Below are 8311 nucleotides of genomic sequence, written 5' to 3'. Positions count from 1 at the left end.
GCTGAGAGAAAAGAAAAAAGACTAGGAGGGCATAGAGGAATGGTGAGACTTCCAGGACAGAGCTAAGGAAGACAAAGGGCTTAGCAGGCAGCTCGAAGGGGGAAGCGGGAGGGAAAGGGAGCATTTCTATAGAGGGAGAGGACCAAGTGTCTTAATGACTAGAGAGATGTCAACATGATGGGATCTCAGAATGTAGCAGGCTCCGGGAGCCAGAGAGAGGCGGGGGGTGGGGGGGGGCAGCTGTGGGATGAGGCCACTAAAGGAACGAGAGGCTCATTAGCGTGACTGAAGAACGGAAGAGGAATCATCTGGTTTGGGCTTCATAGCTAGATGTTTGCTCCTTGGCTGGCTTATGCCACATAGTCACTCTTAATCAATTAAATGGGAGTGAAGTCCCATGACATAGTCCACCCTTCCCTAGCAAGAATGGCTGCCAGCCTCATGGCTACCTCCATCCCAGTGGGAGGACAGCAGCTAATACGGCAACAAGCCATGTTTCCTGTAAAATTACCTACGTATAGATTTTTAACCACCAACCCCGGTATTTCGGGTTTTAAGTTCACCATTTGTTACAGATTTCACAGAACTTTAATCACACCCCATATGCTTACAAATCTCGAAGCACAGAAAGCTTACCTAATAGTCTTACAAATCTTGAGGTAAGATTTATACCTTAGCAAACCTATTAGAGTTAAACCAAAACCACGAGCACGAGATGAGCAGCAATAGTCCCATGGAGGGTAGTCTGCACCTTTATTGGTTTTGCTCTCCTTTCCCTGTCACATAGTCAGGTGGCTTGCCTGATATGGGACATAGATTTTAGAGAAAACCTTTAAACAAGACACAGCTTAGAGCAGAGAAAAGGGGAAAGTTGAACATAGAAAACAGGGCTCACAGTATTTGTAAAGGCCCTGAATGATACTGCGGTCTAGGGTGCCATTAGGCAGCCATTTTGACTGACTATTTTGGGGGATATTGAGGCCTAGTTTGAATGCAAAGATGAACAAGTTTAGGGACCTTCAGGTTAGTTGCCTGGTGTAGAGGCTAGAGGTTTTCTGAAAGGCATCCCAAAGGGGATGGGAGGGGATGGAAGATACTGTTCCCATGAATGAGAGAAGGGGCCGGGAGGGAAAAAAATGTCACTGTGGTCTGTAGTTGAAGGCTTCTCCAGGACTCGAGGAAGATCAGAGTAACCACAAACTGTTCTGTGCTTCATTGCCTATCAACCATGGTCAGCACCAGCTTAGCCTAGCTAGGCCTGAGGAGAGACTCCGTGACTGGTACCAAGGCCTTTGTGAGGATGAGAAGGCAAGGAGGCTAGAAGGTGAGGATGAAAACTGAGCTCTAGAAGGGATGAGGAGGTGTATCTCATCCACAGGAAAGGGTTGGAAATGGGGTCACAAAAGCCTTGAGTACCCAGAGGAACAGTGGGATCGTGGGCAGTTCTAAAGGGATGTCAGGACAAGAGACCAAGGGAACACAATAGCTTGACTGGGCCTAAAGAAACTGCAGGGTTGTAGCTCTAAGGGTGGAAGACAGGGTCAGATGAAGAGAGCTAGCCACAACCCTAAAGACCATGGTTGGATAACTGGCCCATGGGCAAGCATCAATCCATGACATTATTAATGACACTCTGTTCTACTTTCAGACAGAAGCCTAGCATAACTATCCTCTGAGAGTCTCTACCCAGCAGTGGACAGAAACAGAAGCAGATATACTGGCTGGTTTTGTGTGTCAACTTGACACAAGCTGGAATTATCACAAAGAAAGAAGCCTCAGTTGAGGAAATGCCTCCATGAGATCCAGCTGTAAGGCATTTTCTCAACCAGTGATCAGTGGGGCAGAGCCCAGCCCACTGTGGGTGGTGCCATCCCTGGGCTGGTGGTCCTGGGTTCTATAAGAAAGCAAGCTGAGCAAGTCAGGGGAAGCAAGCCAGTAAGAAACATCCCTCCATGGCCTCTGCATCAGCTCCTGCTTCCTGACCTGCTTGGGTTCCAGTCCTGACTTCCTTTGGTGATGAAACAGCAATGTGAATGTGTAAGCTGAATAAACCCTTTCCTCTCGAACTTGCTTCTTGTTCATGATGCTTTGTGCAGGAATAGAAACCCTAAGTTAGCAGATATTTACAGCCAAACTTTAGATGCAAGATGGGGACACTTATGGAAGAGTTGGGGGAAGGATTGAAAGCCCTGAAGTATATGGGGACCTCGCAGGAAGACCAACAGAGTCAACAAACCTGAATCCCTGGGAGTCTGAGCCACCAACCAAAGAACATACATAGGCTGGAATGAGGCCCCTGGCACATGTGTAGCAGACAGAGAGTTTGTCTGGCCTCAGTGGGAAGGGATGTACCAAATCTGGCAGAGACTTCATGTGCCAAGTGGAGGGATACTGGGGGCGGGGGGAGCATCCTTTCTTAGGAGAAGAGGGGGGAGGCTGGGAGAGAGGGACTCTGTGAGGGAAGGATTAGGAGGGGAAGCAATGTTTGGGTATAAATTTAAAAAAAGACCATGGTTGGGGCTTCTTTTGTGGGTGGACTGGAGATGAGGGATAGGTTCCCAGTTCAAATCAGACCCTAATTGGGAGAACAGGCACCAGGAGAGCCTATCTGAGTCACAGCATCATTGTGTTACAACACTGAGAAGAAAGGCGACTTAGTAGTCAGGAGCCAAGGAATACCACAAAGTCACACCACACAAGAGACTAATAGGGAGAGACACAAGAAGGTGGCTGCCTCTGCTCAGGCAAGATGTAGCAGGGAACTGAGCAGAAGGCAGGCTTTATGTAGGGTTTCTTGGGGGACAGGGTGAAGCTTTCCAGGGTGGCCTGAGATTGCTGGGATTCTGTGGCCTGATCCTGGGGCAAGCTCAGGGATTAGTAGGACTCTTTTCCTTGCGGGTATCAGACATCTGGTCATGCCAGGATCAGGGTGTTCTTTTCTTGGCTCTAGTCTCAGGGTCAAGCCAAGGTCAGGATGTTCTTTCCTTTGGTCCTGGTCTCCTGATCAAGTCAGGGCCAGGGTATTCTTTTCTTGGTCCTAGTTTTGGGGTCAAGTCAGAGTCATGGTGTTCTTTTCTTGGCCCTTTTACCCTACACCCCTCTTAACTCCTACCTCCAAGTTCTGAGATTGCTGGTATGTGCCCACACACCCAGCTAGTTTTGTTCTTAATAATGTTGAAAGATATTTCAAGAGTACTTCTGCTTTCTGGGTGTCAAAAGCATAAGAAAGAAGGAAGACTGTGAACTTATTTTAATATTTCAGAAATATTCACTGAAATACACACATGTGTACACACACTGGGAACAAGGCTGCAGCATGCTAGCTACAACCAAGTTTACTTGAGTCTTAAATAAGTTGTGGGACCAGCAAGATTGACACATGGGTAAAGGCTTTTACTTCCAGGACTGAAGACTGAACATTAAAGGAGAGTTAGAGGGATGGGGTAGACAAGAAGGTGCTAGAACTGATGGCTTCTTGCTTTTGGATGACATTGAGAGGAGAAATGGTAGGAAGATGGGGTTGGGCTTCTAAACAGGACCAATAAGTCATAGAGGAGAAGCAAGAGGCCCTGTGAAACATCCGAGCTAGGGTCCCGTTAGCAGACTGCCAGCCTTTTAAGGCTTTAGCCCCTTCTGCCCTCAAGGGATAGAGCTGTAACTTATGTTTTCTCTGTGTACTGGCTGGTTTTTATGTCAACTTGACATACGCTAGAATCATCAGAGAGGAAGGAGACTCACTTGAGGAAATAGCTCCATGAGATCCAGCTGTAAGGCATTTTCTCAATTACCGATCACTGGGGGAAAGCCCAGCCCATTGTAGGTGATGCCATCCCTGGGCTGGTAGTCCTAGGTTCTATAGGAAAAATGGTTGAGGAAGCCAGGAGGAGCCAGCCAGTAAGCAGCACCCTTCCATGGCCTCTGCATCAGCTCCTACTTCCAGGTTTCTGCCTTGTTTGAGTTCCTGTCCTGACTTGAGGAACAGCAATATAGAAGTGTAAGCTGAATAAACGCTTTCCTCCCTAACTTGCTTTTTGGTCATGGTGTTTCATCACGGCTATAGAAACTTCAACTAAGACACTCTGCAACTTGGTCTTCTCAGATGTTTTGATTCTTTGTGCCTAGGAGCATGCTTGTAATCCCCTAAGTGACTACCAGCACTCCTGTTAAATTCTTGGGGTCTCTCATCGGGGATTTGAGGATTTTTAAGGTTGTTCATTAGACTGAATGTCAAGGAGAAGGACTTACCAATAGCCGTAATCTTCCAGCGCTCCAAGGGACCCTTCAAAGAGAGGGTACCCCTCATCAGGACTAGCATGGTATAAATCACTAATTAGCTCTTACCCTCACCAGGAGTAAGGAGGGTAAGGGGATAGCGCTACAAAGGAATGAAGCACAGAGATTTCTCCTGAGAAAACCAGGGCACCACTTCTAAGTCAAGAGACGGGTCAGATGGGACCCCAAGGATGTGGTCATGTTCCTAGGCAGGAAGGTGAGAGAATGCAGGCTCCCCACTCAGCACCCCTGGGAAAGGTCCATGGGGTAGGTTCCCTTCTGCTCGACACTCCTCATCCCACTGTGAATAGCTAAGTGTACATACTTGGGGCAAGCGGTGTAGGGAAAAGGAAGACTTGATTAACATTCTCTCTGTCTCTCAAATCATTCTTGAATTCAGGCAAAACAAGAAGCCTTACATATTGAGCTGTATAGGAAAGTGATATTCAGTTTGCTCTGGGCCTCCATTCCTGAGTGAGGCCAGTCTTCCTGACTCGGCAGGGAGAAAGGAGAACAAAACAGCCAAAGAGCATATGCACTGTGGGTATTATTGATCTCATGGTATAAAGCTCTTTCTCAATTTTCTACTTACACTCATTTGAAACCAATTCACAGACACGGTAGATTGCTCTATGTACTGCCCTGTCCTGTGTTTTCTGTGAGGTAAACTGCAGTGGAAACTTCTGGTTTCTTTGGAAAGTCACTTAGGGGGTTGCAAGCATGTTCCTTGGCACAAAGAGTCAAAACGTCTAGGAAGACAGAAGACCAAGTTGCAGAGTGCCTTAGTTAAAGTCCATGATGTCAAGTGATGCTTTGTTTGGGACACACAGGGGAAAGGATGTTTTGCTATAGCAAACACAGGAAAGGATGCATGGTGTTTGGAAGGAATATAAATATGACCCCACAGACAGTAGGAGGTCGAGCTGTCTGGTTTCAAAATAAAGGTTCAAACTCCCCTCCGGCCCATCGAGCATTGGTTTGCTTTGCTCTGCCTCACTAGTCTTCGCTAATGGCGCTCACGCATGGGTTCATCTTACATTGAGTTGCTGAGCTTTGCTTGGGGTGACATCATAAAAGGAAACTCACCAAAGAACTTCCCAGGAAGTTTCTGTGGCTTCTTGCTGCTTCTTCGGCTTTGGGCCGGTTGGTGAGCCTCACAGCTTCTTCTGGATTGAACTGGTTCATGTGTGGTGTCACTGAGCGAGCGGTCTCATCTGAAGCTGCTGATTCATGTTCGGTGTTTGCTAGTGGACTGGACTGAGAACAATGAAGATTGGTCTTACCTCCTAAGAACTGTTTCTAAACAGGTCCACTTCCCCCGTGTCCTTAATAGCTGTTCTCTTCACCGGCCTCTGAGGGGCTAGAGGGGAGTTTGAACATTTATTAAAGTAGGTTGGGAAAAATCTAAACCTACAGTTAACCTTGGAACTTATCAAACACCATAGTACGACAGTATCTACACAAGCAATATTAATGTATTGTGTGTGTAGTTTGGATTCAATCTCCTTTTATAAAAACTGTGGTAACAGCACTATCCTCCAAGCCAAATGACTGCTGTGACATCAGCTGGGCCTGCTCGGGAAAGATCATCATGGCTAGAGTTATTGACTGGTGGTTTGTTAATGCTGCTATATTTCATAAGATGACTGGATGTTTTTCCAGAATGAAAAGGCAAACTGGAAGCTTAAGGAAGTTAAAAAAGGTCTGAGTCAGTTGCGTAAGATATACCAAAGGGCAAAGTTCATCGATATCAAATTTCTGCTTAAATCGATAGTTATTGATCTATTCTCCATAACAATTACAAGGACAATTTTAAGTGTTCAGTTTTTAGTAGTTAGACGTGCCAGACTGGTGTAACCGACCTCCTCGGTGTTCAATAACCATTCTTGAAGGCTATACTAATGTGGTCATGGAACAGACCCCCAGACCTTAGCAAACTGACCTCACTTTGCAAGTACTGTCTAGACCTTAAAACTCAGCACGCAGACAGCACCACCACCCAAAATAAAAACAAAACCTAATCCTTCAAAGTCCATAGCTCTGGGGCAGTCCCCCTTAATTTTTTTTTGGCGTCTGTAGTTCCATTTCTGAATAACCTTTTTATTAACTAAACTACGTCAACCCCGGATATATTTTTGTGTTTAAAAGCTCACCCTGAGAAAGGCTTAGTGCTACACTGGAATTTCAAACAACCAGTGTAGTTGCCAGTTGGCTAATAAGGACTTTCTATTGGCTTAAACCCATGTCCAAGTAGTCTTCTCTGTTAGATACCCCACAACAGTCAGAGGAATAAAAGGAAGGATATCTTTTCTCTTATCCCTCAAGGTGAATTATACCCTTATTGAAAAAATATGCTTATACATCCCAGAATCTCTTCTCTCACTACTTGCTGATCGTTTTTTACTGCTGAGGCTGGGTACTTTTTCCCCCTGAGTTCTAACGTTCTAACTTTAAAAGTGAATTTCCCATTTTATCTCTTCACTGAATACCATCTCAAGTTCAAAGCCTGCTTGCCCGACACTCTGGGCTTTCTCACTGTTTCTCTGAAACTCCCTATTGTTCTGATTTTTCTATAAGGGCTTGCAGACCTCTGTTGTTCATCCTAACTAAGCTGCCAGGACTTGTTTTTTGCCTATTCTTTATTTTTCTCTCAAACTCTAATTCAATGGTCCTCACGCTTCCTTCCAAGTCAGTTTTAAAGTTCTTTATGGACAACGCTAATGTTAAGGCCTAGGTAACTGTTACCTGGTTAATTTGCCATGTTGTGCTGTTACTAATATTATAAGGACACTTTCTCATACATTGTTTCTGCTGATAGGAAGAAACTTTCTCCTGCCCAAGTTGTTCTGTTCTGTGGTCTTAGAAACCAATCACCACAGAAGTCAGTTGTAAGTCAGAACTGCTTTGTATATAGTTAGCCACAATAAGCTTGGACCCGAGCTAACCACCCAGCAGCACTTCCTGCATCTGTGTATAAGCTTTTATGGTATTTGCTTTTATAAGCTGCCCCTGGGATGGACCCCAACATAAAAGAGACACCTGCGCCAATATAAGAAACTGTTGGGGCTGGGGATTTTAGCAAGCGCAAGGCCCTGGGTTCAGTCCCCAGCTCGGGGTGGGGGGCGGGGGGTGGGGGATGGGGGGACTGTCTGGGCCAAGATGGCGCCAAAAGCGAAGGAAGCTCCTGCCCCTCCCAGAGCCAAAGCCAAAGCGAAGGCCTTGAAATCTAAGGAAGCAGTGCTGAAAAGTGTCCACAGCCACAAAAAGAAGATCCGAACGTCACCCACTTTCCGGCGGCCCGAGACCCTGCGGCTCCAGAGGCAGCCAAAATATCCCCGAAAGACTGCACCCAGGAGAAACGAGCTTGACCACTACGGTATCATCAAATTCCCACTGACCACCGAGTCGGCCATGAAGAAAATAGAGGACAACAACGCGCTTGTGTTCACTGTGGATGCCAAGGCCAACAAGCACCGGATCAAACAGGCGGTGAAGAAACTCTATGACATGATTTGGCCCAAGTCAATACCCTAATAAGGCCTGGCAGAGAGAAGACGGTGTATGTTGCCTTGGCTCCTGACCGTGATGCTAGATGCTGCCAACAAGATTGGGATCATCTAAACAGTCCAGAGGGCTAATTCTAAATGCACACTGTTTTCGCCATTAAAAAAAGAAAAAGAAAAGAGAAGAAAAAATAAAAGAAACTATCCTGAATAAGGCTTCTGTTTTAAGTAGGGGCCAAGTAAAGTTTAAGAACCTCCCTGGGAACTGACATCCTACTTGGCAGAAAGAGGCATATGGGTAACTGACATCCTGGTTGGCAAGTTAAGACGGGAATGTTAGCCCTGCCACAGTTGAATGCCCTAACCAATAGTAGCAGGGTAAGTGTACGACAGACGCGCTCCTAAGGAAGTCCACTATCCCTGAATCCTGATTGGTGGAATAACTTGGCACAGATGTTTGTAGATCTCGGGCTTAAAATCCCTACAGTATCTTGACTCAATGTCACAGTCAGCTTCCAAGTCTAGCCTATGTCCCT

At 46.1% G+C, this 8311-nt stretch overlaps 1 pseudogene; it reads left to right on the top strand.

Annotated features, from left to right (window-relative positions):
- Positions 1 to 7431: 7431 nt before the first annotated feature.
- On the top strand, positions 7432 to 7893 carry LOC116914060 (annotated as a pseudogene).
- Positions 7894 to 8311: the final 418 nt, after the last annotated feature.

The sequence above is a fragment of the Rattus rattus genome, chromosome 12, assembly GCF_011064425.1.
Source record: "Rattus rattus isolate New Zealand chromosome 12, Rrattus_CSIRO_v1, whole genome shotgun sequence".
Lineage (NCBI taxonomy): Eukaryota > Metazoa > Chordata > Mammalia > Rodentia > Muridae > Rattus > Rattus rattus.
Note: the sequence above shows the minus strand (reverse complement) of the source record. Positions and strands in the feature narration are given on the sequence as shown.